Consider the following 24,565-nt stretch of genomic DNA (forward strand, 5'->3'; position numbering starts at 1 on the left):
CATCCTGAAAATATGATAAAGTTTGCTTAAATATTCGGCATAAATCGCATTTGTGCTTACACAATAACGAGTTCGGTGTCTCAAATTTACTCCAGTAGAGCTGATCAGACTTCCAGGGAAACTCAACTGACTCGGGGACCGGTCCCACCGTTTGGGATAAATCAATGTCCATGACGGTGAGTTCATCCAAACATCCACCAACAGCAACTGGTGCGGACTACATAGACCACGACTCCTTCGCATCTACGCTGTGACTTGACGACCGGCTTGGTCAGTAGAAGTAACGAGCATTCCAGTTTGATCAATATGACTTGGATAGCAGAACCAATCCGGATTAACGTTCCATTAGTGGTACTTACGGAAGCGATAAAACTAGGGTGAGTAACCTGAAATTGTGCAGAAAAATCATGTAATCAATCAAATTTATTGGATCCAACAAAAACTCAATAAAATTTTAATAACCTTTACAGGAACAATAACATTTTTTTCTAAATGTTCACGCAATCCTTGAAAATGGTAACAGCAATGCTAGATTTCAGATAGTATATATATTTTATTTTGCGAAATTTTGCCACTTCTAATTTCCACTAGCGGTCAGAGTGACAAAGGCGGGAAATGCAAATGAGGGTTCAGGGCTGCCAGTAAAAGTTGATATGAACACATATTATTGAAAGTTGAACAATTTTTCTTTCAAATAATGAACTTTTAAAATTACAAGCCAAAATTGAAAGAAGTTCTTTTAAACTCATAGCGTGACTTTCATTTTGAATATATTCGTAGTTAAAACTACGAATTATGAGAAACTTTCAATTTGAAAATACATTATTTTTATTGATACAGTTTTTATATTTTGTGTGTACATGATATTCCTTTACCTTGAACGTGGTTAGCGATGGGTAAGATGTATATTAATATTGTCTGATATATATTATGGTGAAAACCTGTTACTATGTCATGGGTGGGAACAGACATCTAGAAACTAATGGAAATCCATATAAGTTAGCACTATAATAAAATCCAGCAAAATAAACCTGTTTTCGGGATGAATATTGCTCACTAAAAGATTTGTCTTATAAGATCATGTATATTTTATTGATGTTGCTTTTAATTATTTTTGACGTTTGTTGATATGTCGGGTGTAAACAGGCATGTAGAAACTATTGGACAGTCATTAAAGCTTGCGCTATAGGAAAACATGTATATCTTATTGGAATAGCTTCCTTTGATTTTTGACGTTTGAAGATTGTAAACAGATCTATCCTAATCATTAGATAGTCATATAAATTTGCCTTTTAGGAAATTCAACGGCAAACATTTGTTTTGGCATGGTTTTTCATATTATATGATTGTTTTGCCTAAATGATTGAGATAATTTTCAACGATGTTATCGTACACTCATTGAACATCCCAACAAACAATTTTAGCTGCAGACTAGCTTATACAGGCAAAAATTAGCTGTATAAGCCAATTTTTGGCTGTATAAGCTAATCTGCAGCTAAAATTGCTAGTTGGGATGACTGTTGTTCGAACTAAATATTGCTTAAAACAATGATACTGCATTGAAAATCTTTATTTGTTTTTGTCCCATCAGATCTTCCAGAAAATAATGTATTGAGATTGAAAATAAAAATGATTCTACTGCAATATTTACTTTGCTAATATTCTAATTATAAGTCTTCTACACGGCTTATTCAGATTCCAGCACTAGTACTGGAACTTCATGAACCAGTTCCATGAACTCATATAATTTAGTCGTTGGTTTATTGCACACAGGTGCATTAAGAAAGATTTGAACAAACGACACCACCGAAACGGATCATACATTTGTCAGTGCTATTTGTCTTCACACTAGCAAAGCGAGCATAACGTTAAGCCAGCCGTGGTCCAGTGGAATCAAGCGGAGACACCGACAGCATCACACCCGAGATCACACCTCAACAGTCCTGGGTCGAATCCCAAATAAGATACAATAAAAAAAAACGCAACTGTGTGAAAAGCACTCAAGCACACCACCTCTCCCAATGCCTGGATGTTCATTTTTGATTTATTTTTAGAACCGATTAAGTATATGTGTCAAAGCAATAAGTAAATTTCTTGTGATTTGCATATAAATTTTAATTAGATTGATTTATGACATGTATATGATATTGTAGTAAGTAAAGCTTATGCTTATAGGCTTCAAATCCATTTCCGTTAATTCTTATAATTTTACCAATTTTCATTTATCATATGACGATTATATAAAAGTTACCAACTTATCAGCATTGTAAATGTATCTGTTATTCATATAGAATTTACCTGACACATTTTGAATCATATCGTTTCATTAGATTTTCTTATAGTGCAAATTTATTAGACCTCCACATAACAGGAATATGTCATATTGGTTCAGTGTACTGGCTAGGTCGTTAAAAACCTTAGATCACTTCGGCCAATTTATCTGGTCACTGAGGCGGTCTTAAAACTTGGACTAATTGACCGCTACATGATATATAAGGGCATCACCACCACGCAAAAAATGTTTTGTTTTCGAAAAAGCTAGAAAGTGGTCAATTACAACACTGTAAATCCTTATAGATTTCGCATTTATTTTATTCGAAACTGTAAGAGAGTCTTACATATTCTGAGCCTAATAAATATACCCATTCTATGATCATGCTTGAATTCCACCAATCGTTGAAACATTCACCATGAATACGCCTTAATGTGTGCTACTCGGCGTACAACGTTTCCGAAACAATTCAATCTGACAGCTGTCATTCGACTGTCAAGATGACGCATTTGCCCGTCACTGATCGGGCAACTCGCTTGGTATCGTGCGGTCTCTTTCCATCGCACGCGCAATACCGCAACGAGGGGTCCATCAAGGCCTAGGTGTAAAGTCACAAACATCTGCCTGATGTGTATGACAACAGCTGAAAACCTGAACGCAGGCGGAAAAAACGAGACAGCGCAATATACCACGACCCACACCACTGCTGAAGTGCGAGTGAGCTGTTTTCAAAATAATAACTTTGCTTTTTCATTGCTGTGTTTGACAAGATGGTGCTGCGCTGCTAAAGAGTGTGTTGTTCGTTCCACCTTGCTTCACTGCCTCTGCTACGTCTCTGCACGTCCGTCCGACCGTCCGTCTGTAAGAGGGTTAGCTTCGATGGTACGCGATGTCGTCGTAGTCGTGTTGTTGAGCTAGAGAGTAGTTGGGTTGCTTCGTTCGTCTCGGGGAAAGGTAACAAAAACGGGTCCCCCTAGAAATCTATGGTGGATTGAACACGGATGATTCGGGAAGGTTGAAGAAAAACGGGAACAGTGTTGGATATGTTGACCACCGTCAGCAATCGAGAACCGTGTTGTATGCCGAAAGTGTGGATCCAAGGTGGAACGCCATAATTGTTGCGTTGTAGCTGGTGTACTACGGTTTCACCTGCAAAAGTGACCAAGGACAAGCGAAATCGGGGGCCCCCGCAAGGTTGGATAACGCAGAAAACGCGTAGTTAGCAAAAGGAAAGCCACTCTTGGGCAGCTGAACTATGTCTTGTGGTATTTTTCTGGTGTGTTTTACAATAAAGCCATAAGAGAGAGTAATTGCGAATGCGAAGAAGGAGTTTGGTGTTTTATTCGGCAAGGTTTTATTTTTCATTTCCTCGATGGTGCTGCTTTTCGGTAGGCCTCTGTAGTTCGTTAGTGGTAGTGCTTGTGAGCTACGTGCTTATTAATCGAGTGATCTGGAAGGACCTGTGCTGCAAAGGCATACAGGGAAAAACAACTCCACATTCCTGACAACGACGACGACGACGATGGCCTAAGGTCAAAAGGATTTGACTGCGAGTTTCTCGCCAAGTCGGTCGTCCGTACAAGAGGGGGTCAAGGCGCCATTAGTGTTTTGGTCGTATCGTGTGTATGTGTTAGTGTGAAAAGTGCCAAAAGTGAGGAAAAGTGTGAAAATCATTCACTATAGCCTTGGTAGTGTAAACACAGTGTACCAACTCGGAGCGAGTGAAAGGGTGCCAGTAGCCAGAGGAATGAAAGCAAGTGGCGACGAGGATGGCAAGACGGCCAAAAAGAAGCCAAAGTTATAAACACACACGACCACATAACGGGGAAAAGTGCCAGCAACTCTAGCGATTTTCCCATTCGTTCGGACGGCTATGGTGGTTGTGTTGGTGCCCGTGGTCTCTATTTATTAGCCTCTCTCTCTCTCTCCCTCTGCGTGTGCATGCTGGTGGATAGAGTGCGAAGCGAAACACAGCCTCCATCCGTCCGTGTGGGCCAGAGGGCCGTGTACCGATCCCCGTGGTTCAACGATCTTGTGGTCGCCGACCGACCATTGTTCTGCTCATTTTTGCGGAAAATCTATTGTTCAGTAAGGTTGCGGGTGGGCGGCGGTGGAGAGCGAGGGATCCACAGCAGCTGGTGGCTGGTGTTGTTGTGCATCGTCGAATCGCTGCTTTTGTTCAACTGGGAAAGTGTTATTGTGTTGAATTAATGGAGGAAATTGGCACTGCTGGCGGGTACCAACTGCAGACCGAGATGCCTATGTACCCACAATGTTTTTTTTTTGCTACGTTTTCGAATGGTTGGTAGATACGACTACATACTTTCTTTCGTGCTTCCAATGAACCACTGGTAATGATGGTTGGGAAAATGGTTCACTAACAGATGGAAAATGCTAATCAAATTGGAATGGCTGGTAATGAAAAGATTGTGGTTGGATGTAGAAATGGGTTGATTGAGGAAATGATTTTTGCTCACTGATTATGGTGTGGAATATACGAGAGCTTCATTCATTTTAGCGTTAAATATTCGGAAAACTGAGTAACTGCACATCATTACGATAGTATATTTCGATAACATGAATTTCTTTAAATAATGAATTTTCTTGAACACAGTTTTAAAGCCACAAAAGCATGTATCAAGACGGCCAGGTAAAATATCTAGTTGAACATACTGTAAATTTTCCTCTACTCTACAAAAAATAAGTTTGAATTATAATCGTCACGTAAAACATCCCTCGTTTAACCCTTTATCTGTACCTCTAAAATAAAGCTAAGTTCATAACAAAAATCCTTCAAAACGGATATTGAATAAAATTCAAAGTATGTCTCAACTAAGAGACAGGCATATCAAGAAGTATGCAAAAATTTCAGAAAAAAAAAATCGTTTTGATGAATAATCAAAATTGTAAAAATTTCTGGGGTCATATTGACCTCAAGATACAAACAAAGGATTAATTTAGAGCTTGCAATAAGCATCGCACTGTTAACAAGCTTGTATGCAATATCGATAATTTGCGCAAATTTCCGAGTAAACTACCATGAATTTGCATACAATTAAAATTGGGTAGCAATTTGCGATCACACGATCAAAAATACGGACGAAAAACAATCGGGCTCAAACAGAGCTGAGTGTATTTTAATTTTGTTTTACAATGGTCGCTCTTACTTTACCTTACTTACTATTGTAAATTATTCAGGGAAAGCAAAAACCATTTTTCTCAAAGTTCTAGAAGGAAAAATCATAAAATATTGCTTCATGGTAAATGGCTCTAGTGATGTGATTAATAAATCCATCACAAGGTAGTGTCCCGTAGACCGTGAACGAAAGGCAGAACCACTTCTAACCTAGTGTTGAACAACTGGGGTCTAGATTTGGAGGCAGTTGCTAATTGGTTGATATTAAATGTAAAATAAGTTTTTTTTTGTTTTAAATGTGTACACAATTACTGTTGGAACTGTTTCACCGCCGACACTTTTTCATACTCCACCGCCACTGATGATTTTGAGTCGGCGCACCGGCCAGACCATTTTTGACACGCCGCCTTTATAATTTGTAATACGCCAACGATGCGAAGGCTTTAATTCGCTTCTAACAAACAACAAATTGGAAAATATATACGAATTCAAAAACAATATCTTTCATTGGTGGCTAAAATGCCTAGGACTATAATGGCAAATATTGAAGAAAGAGACGACAAGTCGAAATTGTAACGATCGGTTATCTGTTAAAGTCATGGGAAAATTCGTTCCAATAGGGCAGACAACCTGCCAAATTTATGAGATGTTGCCTCTATATCCAATTCAACCTCTTTAGCAAGTATCAGACACATTCAGAGAATCATGAGTATACTACAGCTAACCGGTATGAAAATCCGAAATTAGCGTAACATACCTAATCCGCATTTTCGGTTTTATCATCATTGTGAAGAGGATTATATGGCTTCGAATGGACTTGAAGACCATAATAAAACCGTAAATGTTTCTTGGGATAACGAAGCTTGGGCCTCAAGTCTATATAAGCACTCACAATTTGGATTTTGTCAGCTTATTGTTAACATGTGCTTCTGGAAATTATCTTACGTTTTCTTACAAGGGAGGCAGAAATACCTTACGAAATCATGAAGAATACTGAACATGTGAATGTTGATGATGAAAAATTAAAATATTGCTTCACGCAGCATCTAGCGTTGAAAAATGTCAGCAACAAACATCAATAGGCAAGTGAGGGGTGCAAATATAGCACTTATTACAAAAATAAAATTCAAATTATTTTCACTGTTTTCAACAATAAAATCATATGTTGAAATAAATACATTTGGAATATTATACAAATTTTAATTTGGTTAACCCCTCGTGAAGATAAACAAATACATTGGCAGCCTTTTTGACCACAGAAGCGCTTTCATCGCTGAAAATTTGGTTCGCTAGGTAAGCGAACGAGTGATCATATTGTTAAAGTAATATATTTGATATTACAGGCCGGACTCGATTATCCGGAGGCTCGATTAACCGGAGGCTCGATTATCCAATCTTGCAAATTATTTTTCATAAACCGCTTGGAAAACCGACTTTCGATCCGAGGACGAGTAACATACATCATTCGACTCAGTCTGACAAGATCGGGAAATGACTATATTTAAGTGTTTGTGTGCATTTGTTACAAAATCCGGCGTTAAAGGGTTTTCGATTAACTTTGACCTGAAAGGAATCCAACATATCATGTGCCACAACAACATACAAAAACTGAATCCCATGATGGTCCGTTCACTAATTACGTCACGTTTCAGGGGGGCGAGGAATGGCAACCAAAATTTTTGAAGATCCGTAAAAAAAAATGTACCAAAAGGTCTTTTTTTTTTTTTTTTTTTTTTTTTTTTTTAACTCTTTATTTGTTCCAAATTCAAAATAAATTACATTTCATTTTTAACCTAGGTGCTCCAGTTACTACAGCAACTTACCAGCCTTAATTGTTATGATATATATCTAAGTGTTTTTACATTGTTCCTGTCTTGGCAATTCAGTATTTTAAACAGGTTTTTTAAACCTGCATGTCAGTATAACAATTGATAGCTTAAAACTAAATAACTAAAACTAAATCTTATCTAAGTATAAAGGGAATTAATCGTTGCAATTGAGGATTGTAACGATTTTTGCCGGAAATTATTAATTATTTTGTTGGACATTTGTGCTAAAGTCTCAACATTCGAAATTCTATGTACTTCGGTAGTACTGTACCAGGGAGGCAACTTCAAAATCATCTTCAGAATTTTGTTCTGAATCCTTTGAAGTGCTTTTTTCCTGGTAGTGCAACAACTAGACCATATTGGCACAGCGTAAAGCATGGCCGGTCTAAAAACTTGTTTAAATATTAGAAGTTTATTCGTCAGGCAAAGTTTGGATTTCCTGTTAATAAGAGGATACAAACATTTTATATATTTGTTACATTTGGCTTGAATGCCCTCAATGTGATCTTTAAAAGTTAATTTATGGTCAAGTATTAATCCAAGATATTTCACTTGGTTTGACCAGGAAATTGGAACTCCGTTCATAGTGACTATGTGACTACTACTAGGTTTCAAAAAGGAAGCCCTGGGCTTATGTGGAAATATTATAAGTTGAGTTTTGGAAGCGTTGGGAGAAATCTTCCATTTTTGTAAATAAGAAGAGAAAATATCTAAACTTTTCTGAAGTCTGCTGCAAATAACACGAAGACTTCTTCCTTTAGCGGAAATGCCTGTGTCATCAGCGAACAAAGATTTGTGGCAACCCTGAGGCAAATCAGGGAGGTCCGAAGTGAAAATGTTATACAATATAGGCCCAAGAATGCTACCTTGAGGAACTCCTGCTCTAACAGGCAGTCGATTAGATTTGGAATTTTGATAATTTACCTGCAGAGTTCTGTCAGTTAAATAATTTTGAACTAATTTCATAATGTAAAGTGGAAAATTAAACTTTTTCAATTTAGCAATCAAACCTTCATGCCAAACACTGTCGAATGCTTTTTCTATGTCTAGAAGAGCAACTCCAGTTGAGTGGCCTTCAGATTTGTTTGAACGAATTAAATTGGTAACTCTCAAGAGTTGATGAGTAGTTGAATGCCCATGGCGAAATCCAAACTGCTCATCTGCAAAAATTGAGTTTGTATTGATGTGAAGCATCATTCTATTCAAAATTATTTTTTCAAAAAGTTTACTTATTGAAGAAAGCAAACTTATTGGACGGTAGCTAGAAGCTTCAGCTGGATTTTTATCCGGCTTCAAAATTGGAACAACTTTTGCATTTTTCCATTTATCAGGAAAGTATGCCAAATGGAAACATCTGTTAAATAATTTTACCAGGAAAGACAAGGTACTCTCTGGGAGTTTTTTGATGAGGATATAGAAAATTCCATCATCACCTGGAGCTTTCATATTTTGAAATTTTTTAGTTATAGACCTTACTTCGTCCAAATCAGTCCCCCAGGAATCATCAAAAATATTTTCCCGAGAGAAAATATTCAGAAAATCCCGAGCAACCTGATTCTCAATAGGACTAGTAAGACCCAAACTGAAATTATGGGAACTCTCGAATTGCTTAGCAAGTTTCTGAGCTTTTTCCAAATTTGTGATCAAAATTTTACCACCTTCTTTAAGCGCTGGAATTGGCTTTTGAGGTTTTTTCAAAATTTTTGTGAGTTTCCAAAAGGGTTTGGAACTCGGGTCTAATTTAGAAACATTATTTTCAAAAGTTTTGTTCCTCAGGGCAGAGAATCGCTTTTTAATTTGTTTTTGCAAATCCCGCCAGATAACTTTCATGGCAGGATCGCGTGTTCTTTGAAATTGTCTCCTACGGACATTTTTAAGACGGATCAAGAGCTGAAGATCATCGTCTATTATAATTGAATCGAATTTAACCTCGCATTTTGGTACTGAGGCAGCTCTTGCTTCAGCTATAGAAGTAGTCAGAGATTCAAGAGCATAATTAATTTCATCTTTGGTTTGCAAAGGAATGTTTGGATCGAAGTTATATTCCATAAATGTTCGATATTGCTCCCAATCAGCCCTATGGTAATTGAAAGTAAAGCTGTTGGGATTAGAAATTATTTCTTGGGATATTTCAAAAGTTACTGGAAGGTGATCAGAACCGAAGTCAGCATGGGTAACCAATTGGCTACAAAGATGACATGAATCAGTTAAGACCAAATCAATAGTTGAGGGATTTCTTGCAGAAGAAAAGCATGTTGGGCTGTTTGGATATTGAATAGTGTAATAACCTGCAGAACAATCATCAAACAGAATATTACCATTGGAATTGCTTTGAGCATTATTCCATGAGCGGTGTTTTGCATTAAAATCACCAATAATGAAGAATTTAGACCTATGACGGGTAAGTTTCTGGAGGTCACCCTTGAGAAAATTCTTTTGCTGGCCTACGCATTGGAATGGCAAATAGGCAGCTATAAACGTAAGTTGTCCAAATTTTGTTTCAACAGAAACTCCCAAAGTTTCAAAAACTTTGGTTTCAAATGAAGAAAGAATTTTATGCTTGATTCGTCTATGAATAATGATGGCAACGCCACCACAGGGTCCATCAAGACGATCATTTCTATAAATCAAGTAATTTGCGTCCTTCTTAACCTTATGGTCAGGTTTAAGGAACGTTTCAGTTATAACGGCAATATGCACGTTATGAACTCTCAAAAAATTAAATAGCTCGTCTTCATTATCTTTAAGAGATCGAGCATTCCAATTTAAAATGTTTAATGCTTTAAAATCCATTACTGAATTTTAAAGTCATGACAATATTATTAGCAAATTTTACTCCAGTTTGAATAGCATCAAACATGGAGTTAGATTTAAGCATATCAGAAATCATGTCAATTAATGAATTCTGTAAAAATTCCATTTTAGGGGCAGTAATGCTTCCTAAGTCAAAATTGTCAAAATTTCCGTTAGAACGTTGGTTAGTATTTTGATTTCTACCCGCTGCAATAGCAGCATAGGTAGCTCCATTAACTCGCTGAACATTGTTAGCAGCGAGGGGAGTAGGTACAGATGAAAAATTTGAAGCAGGGGTGATATTTGTACCTACGGGTACGAATGTAGAATTTGTTCCTCGCTGACCGTTGTTAACAGCAGAGGAATTTGTACCTGGTCGGAAACGTTGAGCGTTTCCTACCTGTCGCTTAGAACGAGATTGTAGGATCGCTTTGCGAGTCTTACATTCCCAAAAATTGGATTTGTGGTTTTCACCACAATTTGAACATTTAAATTTCTTAGGATCTTCCTTCACAGGACAGTCGTCCTTTGCGTGAGAGGAATCACCACAATTCATGCATTTAGCTGGCATGTAGCAATTTTTAGTTCCGTGACCCCATCCCTGGCACTTACGGCACTGGGTGAGGTTTTGGAAATTTCCTCCAGTCTTCCTGAAGTGTTCCCACTTCACTCGGACATGGAGCATAAGGCTAGCTTTTTCTAAGGCCTTAAGGTTGTTTAGTTCACTAGACTTGAAGTGAACTAAATAAAAATCATTAGAAATCCCGTTGCGCGAATCGCCAGGACGGGATTTCATTTTCATTTTGATTACTTGGAGTGGCACAACTCCAAGTAATTTTGCCAGTTCATCTTTGATCTGATCCAGGGATTCACCACTGGGCAGTCCTTTCATGACAACCTTGAACACACGTTCAGTTTTGGTGTCGTAAGTAAAAAATTTGTGCTTCTTCTCAGTAAGATACTTGAGAAGACATTTAAATCCGTCCAAGGTTTCAGCCAATACACGGCATTCACCCCGACGTCCAATTTGTAGTGAAATCTTAACTTTCACGAAATTCAAAAGTTCCATGCGAAGAGCATGGAAATCGGTAGTGGTTATCACAATAGGGGGAATCTTTTCCTTCTTGGCATTAAGCCGGGAAAGTTTACTAGAATTTTTCTTGGATGATGGATCATTCTCATCATCCGTGAGCAAATCAAATTGATTACTCAAATTAATTTCTTCAGAAAGGGGGTCAAGAGTTTGCCCCTTTCTTTTGCGTTTAGGCGCCATGGCGGCAGTAAATTTTTTATCCAAATCGACTTCCAAGCAGATTACTATAAGAATCTGAAGGATCGAAGAGGAATTTTCCAAATCGATATCCAAGAAGGATTACCTCGGGTAGGGTCCAAACAAGGATCGAAGAGAAATAAGAGGAGTTGAACAAGGTAGAAAATTTTTACAGGTTGAGCACTGAAAAATGCGATTATGCGATTATCCAAATCGACTTCCAAGCAGATTACTATAAGAATCTGAAGGATCGAAGAGGAATTTTCCAAATCGATATCCAAGAAGGATTACCTCGGGTAGGGTCCAAACAAGGATCGAAGAGGAATAAGAGGAGTTGAACAAGGTAGAAAATTTTTACAGGTTGAGCACTGAAAAGTGCTGTTTAAATTTGTTGTAGCTTTAGGTAGTAGTAACACTTCCTTAAGCAAAAAGCAAATAGATCCGCACGGCATGAGAGCACGATGCGGACTGCCAAAAGGTCTTTAACCCTCCGCTACTCGTGCTGTTGTACTGTGTACAACACACATGAGTTTTCCTTTGCCATTTTGTTGCTGAGTTACCAATCGATCTGAAACCAACGAGTATTCCTCAAAAAACTTGTTTTGATCTAAACAAGCTAAACTTTGATTACAGTAAACACCTAAAAAATGCGGATAATAGAGAAAATGTAAATGGAAACCGCGAAAACTGTGACCATACTACGTGGGATTTGACTTCATTGATTACAACATGGAATATATCAAGATTCTGACAAGATAGAAAGTTACTGTCTCTGACAAAGTTGTTCAGGAGATCATAGCCTTGTCGCTGGCGGACAGTAGTTCAGAATTTTCTCACTACGTAGCGCTAGTATACATGTGAAATTTTTGCATGTGACATATCTCGAGATCCTGACCAGATAAAAAGTTACTGTCTTTCACAAAGTTTTTCAGGAGATCAAAGCCTATTCAGAATTTGCTCACTACGCGACGCTAGTATACACGTGAAATTCTCATATAAAATATCTCGGGTTCCAAACCATATAGAAAGGTACTGTCTTCGGCATAGTTGTTCAGGATGTCAAGGCTTTTTCGCAGGTGGACAGTAGTTCAGAGTTTTCTCACTTTGCGGCGCTACTATAGATGTTAAACTCTTGTATATAAAATATCTCTAGATCCTGACCAGATAGAAAGTAAATGTATTCGGCAAAGTTTTTCAGGAAGTCAAGATCTTTTTGATGGGTGACAATAGTTTAGAATTTTCTCACTATGCGGTGCTAGTATATACGTGTCTTTCTCCCATATTCAATAGCTTGAGATCTTGATCAGCTAGAAAGTTGCTGTCTTCGGCAAAGTTGTTTAGGGGGTCAAGAATTTTTGTCTGGTAAACAGTAGTTAATAATTTTCTCACCACGCGGCGTTAGTATACATGTACACTTCTCGCATATGCTATATCTCGAGATCCTGATCAGATAGAAAGTTGTTCAGGAGGTCAAGGTCTTTTGGCTGGTGGACAGTAGTACAGAATTTTCTCACTTCATGATGCTAGTATACATATGAAATTCTCGCATATAAAATATCTCACGTTCTTGACCAGATAGAAAGTTACTGTCTTGAACAAAGCTGTTCAGGAGTTCAAAGCCTAGAGCCTTGAAAATTCTAAACTATTGTTCACCAGCCAAAAAAAAATTGACCTCCTGAATAACTTTGTTGCAGACAGTAACTTTCTATCTGATTAGGATCTCGAAATATAGCATATGCAAGAAGTGTACATCTATGCCACGTGGTGAGAAAATTCTTAACTACTGTTTACCAGCCAAAAATGCTTTGACCTCCTGAACAACTTTGTCGAAGACAGTAATTTTCTCGTGTTATAAAAGTTGGCGGCGTTGGCGCGAGTAACGGAGGGTTAAGATCAGCATTGACTATGTCAGCATCAGACATAACATCGAACTCCGCATTCTCGTCTTCATTTTCGCCTGCAGCCGTTTTATCAACAACCATCAGTTGAATTGTTACACTATCATCCCTAGAGCACCGGAACTAATATTTGCAATGTTAACATTTCAAAAATATTAATGGAAAATGGTCGAAATTGATCGAGTGTGTCAAGTTAGGAACCGCGTCAAATATGGTGCCTTCACGCCGTGATTTTTAGCCAAGCTCAACTTTGTCTCTACACACTCGTGAGAGTCGCGAGATTACGATTTTTCTCAAGTTGAGGGGTCCTATGGCGTGGTTGGTTATGATAGGTTACTATCCAAGTCCGATTCTGGTGACTTCCAGGGGCACCTGGAACTTATCCGGAAGTGGCCAATATGGTCCAAGGTACTTAATTTTTTCCACCATTGATCTGGTTATCGAATTTTGATATAATCTGATGTGTCGCATGATAGGTTATTATTCAAGTCTGGTTCTGGCCACTTTTCCGGAGGCACCCGGAGCTTGCCCGGAAGTGGCCAATATGGTCCAAGGTACTTAATGTTTGCCACCATTGATCTTGATATCAAATTTTGATTTAATTTGGTGTGTCGCTTAATGGGTTTTGTTCCTTTCAAGTCAAATTTAGCCTCATGGCCCATAAACGCCGGAATTTGTTCCGGCCATATCTACGAAACCAGTGGTCCGATTCCATAATCCTTCAATAGCGTTCAACGGGACCACTAAAAACATTAAATGAGACCACATGAGACCAAAAAAAAAAATTTTTTTTAATGGCTCGATTATCCGGAGGGCTCGATTATCCGGAGTGAAATTTTTTTCAAGACTCCGGATAATCGAGTCCGCCCTGTACTAATGTTAAGCAGAAATAGAAAAGTCTCTTGAAAAATATTATATAATAAATCCCTTATTACAGATCCCAAACCCCGTACGTTTTGGTTGAATGCCACATGTTTTCGATTTTACCGTTTTAGTTTAATGAGATTTGACGTTTTGGTGCTGAATTCTATTATGTATCAATGGGGAAAATTAACAGGTTGCTTCGATATTTCATTTTCACGCTGATTTCAAACGCGTGTTCAGTAACTGCCCCAACTAACATTTTCAGCTTTATAAGCCAACTTTTCCAGCGTTGTGCTGTAAAGTAGCTAAAATAAAGCTGCAGATACAGCTAGAAGCAGAAGCTAGCAAAATAGTTTTGGAGTGCGTTTACTCAACTTTTTCACAACCATTATTCAATTTGTCAGTCGCACTGAATAACATCACCCAACAAACGTCCCGAGCAAAGTAAAAAATCAAATTGATAACAAGTTCTATTACCCGGTCATTACTTTTTGATAGCTGAATATGTTATCATTATGGTTGCATTAACAGCCAACATAACAAAAATGATAACAAAAAATAGCTCGATATCACAAAAATAACTAATTTTGTTATCATTGATAATATCTTGATAACAAATTCTGTAAGCCATACACATTTAGTCCATAAATTTCAAATCATGTTATCATTTTGATATCAAAGCCTTACGCTGATAACTGAAATATGATTAGGGATTAAAAGCACTATTTTTTATTGTTTCAATGCGAATAATATTTAAAGTTTTTAACTAACCTTGCATCGTTAATAAATATATAGTGAATTTTTAATGATAACAACTGATAACCAAATTGATCAAGGCTGATAACTAAATAAGTTATGCGATAACAACTGAAAAAATTGATATCTGCGATAACAAGACTTGTTATCTAGATGATATCGGGTTGTTATTCTACTTTGTTCGGGGTTAATGTCACTTCTATGCTAATATTAATCAACTTTAAACATTTAGCTTCAAAACAAAGCTAATAAAGCGAACATATTACTTATTTGATGGCTTCTACACAACCAACCACTCTTGCTGAATAACATAAACAACAAAAGTGCTTTTTCAACAACTAAGCAATCTGTTATCAACTAATAAACTGTGTTAGCACTACTTTGGAAGCTATTTTACAGTCAACTAGGTTTATTTTTAGACTTGTGCAGTTTTACAATTTTTACTCTGCTTCTTTACAAAGCTGAAATCGAGAAAAAAGAATTCATATGAACTATTATAAAGCCGCTACTCAGCGATCTTGTTGTAGAAGGGCATGTAAATTTGTTTACGTCAGTTCAAAGTGTTGGCGTAGCAAAGTTGGCAGCATCATGGTTAGCCAAGGCGATCGTTTCGAGTTCGATTCCAGGTTCCGGTACAGTGTAAATAATTTGGTGGTGTTGCTTATAACTAATTTCGATTAATTTGATTCGCAGTATAATAAACATGTTAAATTCCTCCAACAAAAAGAAGCGTAAACAATATTTGACCTGGCGTCAAGAGAATGCTGTGTATAGATTATTGGATAATCGGGTAAAGGTTGAGTAAGCGCCTTTCAAGTTCACACACAACTAAACAGCAGGATAACAGCTGTATAGAAGCGTAAATAGATATGCAATAAGAGCTTGTCCCAACCGTCACTACAACCATAAGTAGCTGACTAAGTTCGCCAGATTTGCTTGTACAGAGGTTGAGTAAAGGTTTGCTCATATTGTATAACATTTGAGTACAGCTTTTGAGGCTGTATAAATGAAATGAGCAAAGCGTTTACATTACGAAAATTGTTAGTTTGGGCTCCCTACAGGGAACCCCCCGGGAAGTGGCCAGATTATGACATTAGCCTAACTTACCATGTTTTAACCATTCCTTAATACATCAAGCAACACTTCAAATAACATGAGTATCAAATAACAATACAACCGATGGCAGTTATATCAACAATCAATACCAAACTAACGATTTTAAATTTGCTCACTACTTGACTAGCCTATTGGTCCCAAGCAAATCGATTAATGTACCCCATTTTAGCATAAATTCCAGTACTGCACTCAAAAATATTCCAATACCAGTATTGATTAAATTTTATGCATTTTATTATTAATCAAAACTTATACATTGGTCCGATTAATATTTTCTTCAAAACTATACTAAGTCCGATTATTGGAGTGGAATTCGATCAGTGTATACTAAAATGATCAAAAATTACAATTTCAAACACGATGGCACTCGTAGTTGTTTTTCAGTTCACGTTGAATGTGGTAATGGTTCTGCAAACATCGTCCACTCATTGATCGAAAGAAGCATATAAGCCTCCCGGAAGTGGAATCGAAGCCTGCCATGAATGGCAACCCTGTATCGATTAGCCAATAAACTGCTGACGGATTTGATGCACAGTAATTTTTTCTATCTGTTCGACTTAACGGCCAAAGCGTTGAATATGACCATTCCGGGTGAACCCAAGTTTTAGCCGCTTATCAAAGATCAAAACGTCGGGTTTGATAATGATAATTTTATGGTACTGCTTTTGCTTTAATTACAACTTTTATTTTTATTTAAAAACAATAATATTTAACATTAAACGAAAAAGAAGCAGAAAATACATTCCCTCGAATAAACCGTATGTATGCATTGCAAGCATATTTCGATTTTATACTATTGCAGGCATAAATCATTTTTATACTAAGTCTGTATTCTCTCCCTTTAGAGAGAGATTTAGCGTAACTTTTATACTATTTAGCTTTCAATATTTTTTGAGTGTACAATATGTTTGTTTTGAATCGCTATGCAAGTTTGATAGTTAAAATGAGGGGTTCGTGGATTTTCCTTTGTTTCGAGGTGTGATTCGATTAGCTTGGGACCGAAGATAGTACCAGAGCTGAGCCAAAAAGTTGAGCTCGGTTCGTCGGGACCTTCTGGTCTAAGAGTTACCTCTATGGTTATATCGAGTGCTCAGGACCACTTTTGGTCACCCCTGGACGCGTTCCAAATTCCCCGAGAAAATAGTCAAAATAGTCTCAAACCAAAACCCATTATGTGGCATATCAAATAACAAAGAAATTCACAACTAAGATCATTCATCCAAACAACCTTAGAGATATACAGTCGAAACTCGCTGGTTGGGCTTTTAATACTTGGGCTGCTTTTTAGTTGGGCCTCCGCTGTTTGGGCCATGACCTAATTAAAAAAAAAACAACTGGATGGTCAAATTGGATTTGACAATCGACACACTTCGAAAATATTACCGAACTCGGTTCGATTTTAACCGAGTTTTTATCTGCTGAACGCTCGGTAGTCTGTTTGGTTCAAAGAGGAATAACCGAGCTGTCGTTCGTTCTTACTGTAACCCACAATCTGGCAAAGTTACCGAAAATCTCGGTTGACGAAAAATAAATTTAAGCAGAAATAACCGAAAATCGGTTTACTCAAGAATTACCGAACGCTGTCAAACAAACCGACCCACCTGTTGTAATTACGGAATTCGAATCTCTTGGGCAGCGCTCGGTTTTCACTTCGAATCCCGCTTTAACTTTTGATAAAGGATGAGTTGCTTCGAATTTTCATAAAAATAAAACCAGTTTTGTCAAAGAAATGTATGAAATATATTTATTTAATTTGTTTTGGGGTTTGAGCTTGAGCTTGATTGACCGCCCACCGTTGCTACTCTGTTATTGTCAGATCAGCTGTAATTACACAGAGAACCAATAGACGATGCTTGGGACTAGCAATCATCATCAATGTGTAAAAACTGGTGATCTTAAATTAGGCAATACCAGCGCCGGCCGCGCCCGAACACAGGTCAAAAAAGGAATGGGAAGGATTGTGTTGACATGACACTCGCTTTGATGGAAGCCGAGAACACCTCTGCACTTCCACGAGAAATCACTGGGATGTTGCATAGGAGGGTTGGGTTTGCAGCAGGGTTCGTTTTGGTAAACGATAAGCTGAATTGATGTCCTAACGATCATATAACGCAAAGGAGCTTGGGACTAAACCCACGGTCTTCTGCTCAGTAAGCAAAAACGTTTGCCACTAGGCAGACGAGCACCTTTTTAATCACCGAGTTGCTGTTATTACCATGTAGTCATATTGACAAATAAAACGATTGACGAATCTTGAATGTGGATAGGCCTGAGATTAGACTCATGATGTTCTGCTCAGTAAGCAAAAACGGTTGCTCTAAGCCCACCGAGCCCCTCATATCACATAATACCGTTGCTCAAATTGTTGTATCCATTCAAACCCGGAACCAACGACCACAACGAGTTTCGCAAAATACACGATACACAAGCGATTTTACCATAAATCTCTTTGATATGTAAGGACCTGGGACCGCGTTTTTCTGTTCAGTAAGCAGGCCACTGTAACCGACGATCTTTCAAATCCAAAAACTAACAACTACGAAAAAGTACTTAGGCCTTCATTAAGTTCCACTTTCACTCGACAGGGTCCTATCCAGGATTACATCTGAACAATCCAAATCTGGCCAACGCCCACCCTAAACCTAAACCTGTTCTAATCCACCTGAAATGACTAACGAATGGAAGACTTTGTCTACCCAGCCATGCAATAGTCTCATTCCGTGCCTTATGGCAACTTAATGATTCTATTGCGCTCATCTTCTGGCACCACCCAGGGGAGACTTGGTCCTGTACCCAATGCTTAACTTATCTCTATTCCACTCAGCTACTCGCAATTTCTTGTGATATAGTGGGCGGAATATTATTATTTGAGACAATTCAATGCAGACGTCTTTCCAAATTTGGCAGATCGACAGGTAATCGGTGAGTTACCACGATAGTTGCTATTCAACAACTCGACAACGTCCCATCGTCAACGCCTGCTATGAGAATTTCCCATTGCAGACGTCAACGAAATGACGTCATCGAGCTATCGATCAACTACCCTGGTTATCGCCTGGTACCTTATAGCACGATGCTAGGAGGCAAACCGGAAGAATCGATGAGCTACCTCTCCCCCAGTTATTTAATTTGTTTTGGAGAATAAAAACTCCCGTAACGCGAGTTACAACGTGGAAAAGTACAGTCAAAATAAAATATCACTGACTTAGATGTCATTCTTATTCAAATGGTTTTTAAATGCCTTTGAAAGCCAGAGACATAATCTTGTACCCGGCGTAGTGGTTAACATCCATACCTCTCACGCCAAAGTCACGAGTTCAAATCTCACCCCCGGACAAGTCACGAATGACCCAAGAGTGTTAAAGTAACTATAATTAAAAAAAAAAAAATTACGCCAGTCGAGACAAACTATAGCACAAGATGCCTGCAAATAAAATCATACAGTTAGTTTCAAATACTTACAAAAGATTTCAATCAAACGTGCATCCTCCTGTAACAGCTGGTCCAGAACATTTTCCATTTTTACTAAAGTTTTGTTTTTTGAGCACACGCGAGCTTAGAAAACCGAGTTTTCGGTTAAAATTTCCGTCGCGAAGATAAGCGCAAGTTGAACGTTTGACGTTTAACACGTTTTAGCGAATATTCGGTTCAGTTTACCGAGTTTCTCGGTTTTCACGTAGCGAATTCGTAAATGTCGATACTTTACCGCACTTTTCGGTTCGGTCTTCATTTCATCTGTCAAATTTATACTCTTTTATCGAAATTCGGGTCTGCTTCGATAAACGATGGTTTTTAAACTATTTATTCGGTTTCTCGTTGGTAACCGAAGAGGTTCGGTAGAAAATTAAACCGAGTTCGGTATTGTTTTCTAAGTGTGGAACATAAATCCATAGAAGGAGTGATCATATGTGTTTCAGACAGCGCATTACATGTAATGATTGTAAACATTTGGTATTTCCTCGAAACAATTGAGTTTTATTTTAAATTCTAAAATTAAATAGGTATAATCAAAAATTGCGCGCATCATATGTTTTGTCAGCTTCAAGTAAAATATTCTCAACCACAACAAAGGATGCGTACACCCCCCGAAAAATTTTAGCATTCTGTCAGTTGATCCAACTAACGAATCAAATTCGTTAGTTGGGCTGAGGTGGTGGCCCAACCAGCGAATTTCGACTGTAATTCCGATGCTGTTCCGAAAAGAAACGATGGTATTTTCGATAGCAAATCCCAAGTAACAATTTAGTAACCATTTGGCATCCACTCTAATTTATGATGGTTTTATAATGGCAATTAACAATCCATTTAGTGTAAATACAGCATTTCAAAGTTTGTTTGTTGTTGTTAAGTCATTTAGAGTTTTGCTGTTTCAAAAACCTTTTATAGTCGACGAGAAAGTCGACGATCGCTTACACCAACCGGGAGATGTAAGATTCGCTTACAATTATGTGGGATTCATCATCAGAGGATGTTAGTGGAGACCGCATGAACCGAGGATGCGATATACCTAGCTGCGGTCCAATGCAAGAAAATTGGAGACCGAAAAATATAGAGTTTATTAGTGAGGTAAATTAGTTATGTCGAAAAAAATAGGAAACAGATTGCCAACTGGACTCGAAAACCATGAACGTTGCGATTATCAGACCTGTGTTTACTCCACTGCTTTCTCCATGCTTCTGAATATGGATAGCCTAAAAGCAAACATGAAGCGCTCATTTTCTCGCATACTCGACTTCATATGCTTTTTCTGCTGGAGAGATTCGAGGCAAGTGTGTGCGTCGTTCTACAATGTTCTACAATGTGCGTCGTTCTACAAACTTACTGGTATAGTCGAAAGCGTAGATAGAACACGAAATAAAAAAGACAAAAAACCATTACATCGCCTGCATGGTCAATTTCTAACATTCGTTGCGATGTTCATGAACAAAGGATGATAGGAAACGGAACTAACATTCATTGTAATGGATTTTGGGTTTGCGTGTAGCTTTAAAAATAATTTTAAAGCAGTTCTCAATCCCTCCATAAAACTGTTTTGTAATTCAATCATAAACTTAATCAGCAATTGTTTATTAATGTCTTGACTAAATACTCTACAAAAGTGTTCTATCATTATAAAAGCAACTTTAAAATCATAAGGTTTTAAATGAGAGAAAAAGTCATATTTAACGCTTTTAAGTCGTTTACAGTGTATTATAAAATCCACAATTACTCTGTTAACAAATTGAACTTAAAAGATGTGGATCCTCATAGTGAATAAAACCAAAATTGATGACAAGGAAATCTCGAAGGATAGACGAAGTAGGATGACAAATTCAAGCTATTCTAACGATTGGAGGGATGTCGATTTCAGGAAAATTTACTTCTTCAGAAGAACCAGCACGTCCGGCTGAACCGGTACCAATAGGTGACGGTTGGAATTACTTGGATCAGTACCGGCAGCAAACTACCAAACTGCCAGTTAGCCGATATTAGCATGGCAGCGATTTTATTCGGCGAAAGGGTAAACTCATCAAAAATTTCATTCAAGCGTACATTACTGCGTCGTTGCGCTTCGGGAATCATCCGGAAGAAGGGGCTGGTCGAAATGCTAAATACTATACAACAGTATCGCACACTTTCTGAGTAACTGCTTCCAATCCGTTGCCTGGAAGAACGCTGCATCGCACAGCGCAGCTATAGAAAGATAAACAAACTTTGACGTTTAAATTTTTGCCGGCAGCTTTACCTCCATCAATCAAGCAAGCAAAACGGCTTTAGATAAATACAATTCAGTCTGCAAGTTTTCTTCATAAAAGCCTTTTTAAAACCTTTTTTAATTTGTTAGGGATTTCTTGAAAGCAAAACAACTTTTTTACAAATGGTCCATGAAAATCAACTTTTATGCCTGCAACAATTGTTTTGTTGGTTTTTCACAGTGTTTGTTTTGCGATCTACATTTCCTTGGTCAATATTGCTAAGCAAGTATTTAAAATGCGAAAATATTTAATAAAATCTTGGCTAAGCTAGATGATCGATCTTAAGAATAATTTTGTTTTTACTTAACTTTAAAATAATTTGTAAAATCGTCGTTTTCCGTGTTATCACATACATTTCACATGAGGTTTAATATGACACCTAAGACTAGGCCACTTTATGAGAACTATTTAAATAATTTTTGTAGTTCAACAGGATTTTTATACCATCAGTTTTTATTTTAGTTATTTTGATAAGATCGGATGTTAATTATGAATACTTTTCTATCTTGATTGATGCTATTCTAGTGGATTAGCAAGCAGCTAGAGAAAACGGCTCAAGAAAGGGTTTTATTGTTACAAAACAGCTTTTATTGTAGCTTAAATATGGTTTTTAAATGGTTCTCAATGAGTTCGTCACATAACCTTCTTGCAGTAAATTAATCTTGAATAGCTTCGAGAATACATCTTTCAGAACCTTCTCCAGGGTGGGCCAACTAGATAGATTCTAGTGTTAATGAGGTTTTGGTGGATGCATCAATGCACAGTGGTCCAGAATGTAGATTAAGGGGAATGATATTTTTTTTTTTATTATAGTCACTTTAACACTCTTTGTCATTCATGACTTTGTCCGAGGGTGAGATCTGAACTCGTGACTTTGGCGTGAGAGGTATGGATACTAACCACTACGCCGGGGTCGCTCCCCAATGGAATGATATGTTTTGAGCCTGAAATTGAAACTTTAGACGAAAAGTCTCTTCTACAAAGTTGTTCATTATAGTTAGACCCTCATTTTTATGACAATGAATTCTAGGGTGGTTCTTATTATCATTAAAATCAAAAATCTAACTTTTTTGTTTGAATAAATTAAGGTATACATTGTTCGGCAAAGTTATAGCTGAGCTAATTTCAACCAACTTTGTCGCAGACAACTTTTTTGTATCGCTTAAATTGGCCGATTTAGAGCTATTTTCTTGAATTGAGTTAGAGTGGTGCTAAAAAAACAGTTATTTTTCTTATTTCAAATTTCTCAGCAAAGTTGTGTATAAATGACTTTTAAATCTTTAAAAGGCGCAAATTTTTGCTGCAGAAAGCTTGTCAATATCTTTTTCCGATCAAGAGTTATTGACGTTTTTGTACTAAAAATATGCACTTTTCAAATGTTAATATCTCTGGTTGGGGCAAACAAAAAAAAAAGTTTTTATACGGCATTTTAAAGGACGTATGTTATTCTGAATAATTGTAACATTGAGGTATGTTATTTTTTAAACTCGTATAAAATCAATTTAAATTTATTCATATTTTTTACTATATTTGGGTATATCTTTTTTATTAGAAGAGATACAGACAACAAATTTCGCTATAAAACATTCGTCTTAAAGAGTTTTAAAAAGTCTCTAAAAGATGACTTTCTTGAGAAATTTCAAATAAAAAAATTAATGAAAAAAGATGGATTTCATACGACCACTCTAGTGACAAATTTAAATAAAATATGCTAGTACATTTGTTTCAATATTTGGACATTTAGTGTCTTAGAAGAAAATTTTGTTCTTAAAAATTCCCTTCTTTCAGTGTTTACAAATGTCAGTCCTCAAATTAGGGAATTTTTAAAACTAACTTTTTTGTTTCACAAAATAAAAACATGTGTTGTTTGAAAAAGTTGTAGTTAAGTTGATTGCAAGCAACTTTGTCGAAGAAATTTTAATAAGAAAACTAGAGCAAAATAATAAATAAAAATTTTTAGCACCACCCCAACTCAATTCAAGAAAATAGCTCTAAATCGGCCATTTCAAGAGATAAAAAAAAGTTGTCTTCAACAAAATTGCTTAAAATCAGCTCAGCTATAACTTTGCCGAAGAATGAATACCTTAATTTATTCAAATAAAAAAGTTAGATTGTAATGATAATAAGAACCACCCTAGAATTCACTGTCATAAAAATAAGGGTCTAACTATAAGGAACAACTTTGTAGAAGAAACTTTTAGTCTAAAGTTTCAATTTCAGTCTCAAAACATATCATTCCACCTATATCTGCATTCTGGACCACTGTGCACTGTGCAATGGCAAAAGAGCCTTGACCAGGGTTTTATTAATCTTGTTTTATTGTAGCTTTGTAGTATTTAATAAAACTTGAAATGCTACTTGGGATGTTATGTTAATGTAATATTGTGTTCAATTTAAGTTGCAAATGCGATATTTTTACGACGACCAAAGTGATACGCCGATGCACGCCGCCGCCACCACCGCCGAACAAAGTCAACGGCGTCACGCCATGAAGCCGCAGCCGCTGAGACTAAAACAGCTTCTACGCCGCCGCCGCCGCCGATTAAATGACCGGCGCACAGGTCTACTCAAGACACCGTCACTCAGGCTGTGTTCCATTTGGTGAATATTCACTTAAATTTGACAGATGGAAAATTAAAAAAAAAAAACCTGCTATTCCAGCAGACTTATTTCTGACAGACAAGGAATCAACTTTGACAGACGCTTTCTCGAAAATCGGCTGATCAACAACAGAGGGATTTTCGAACATCTTAATTTATTTTCGATGCGTCAAACTTAAGTGAAAATTCACCAAATGGAACACAGCCTCAATTCAGATTTTTCTTCTTTTTAAAATATTCTTTATTCATCATCATTAGTATACAGTATACACTAGACTGATGCAAAATTTGACTTT

General features: G+C 37.2%; 1 long non-coding RNA gene across 1 annotated transcript in view; it reads left to right on the forward strand.

The window, feature by feature from the left end:
- Positions 1 to 3,076: 3,076 nt before the first annotated feature.
- LOC135698463 (uncharacterized) overlaps positions 3,077 to 24,565 on the forward strand; it is a 29,955-nt gene continuing 8,466 nt past the window's right edge. Inside the window, exon 1 of the long non-coding RNA XR_010517488.1 lies at positions 3,077 to 3,226. This is a non-coding gene — a long non-coding RNA (uncharacterized LOC135698463). The remainder of the gene's footprint in view (positions 3,227 to 24,565) is intronic.

The sequence above is a fragment of the Ochlerotatus camptorhynchus genome, unplaced genomic scaffold (assembly GCF_037179485.1).
Source record: "Ochlerotatus camptorhynchus isolate MF236.1 unplaced genomic scaffold, CSIRO-AGI_Acam_v1.1 ptg000086l, whole genome shotgun sequence".
In the NCBI taxonomy this organism is placed as follows: Eukaryota; Metazoa; Arthropoda; class Insecta; order Diptera; family Culicidae; genus Ochlerotatus; species Ochlerotatus camptorhynchus.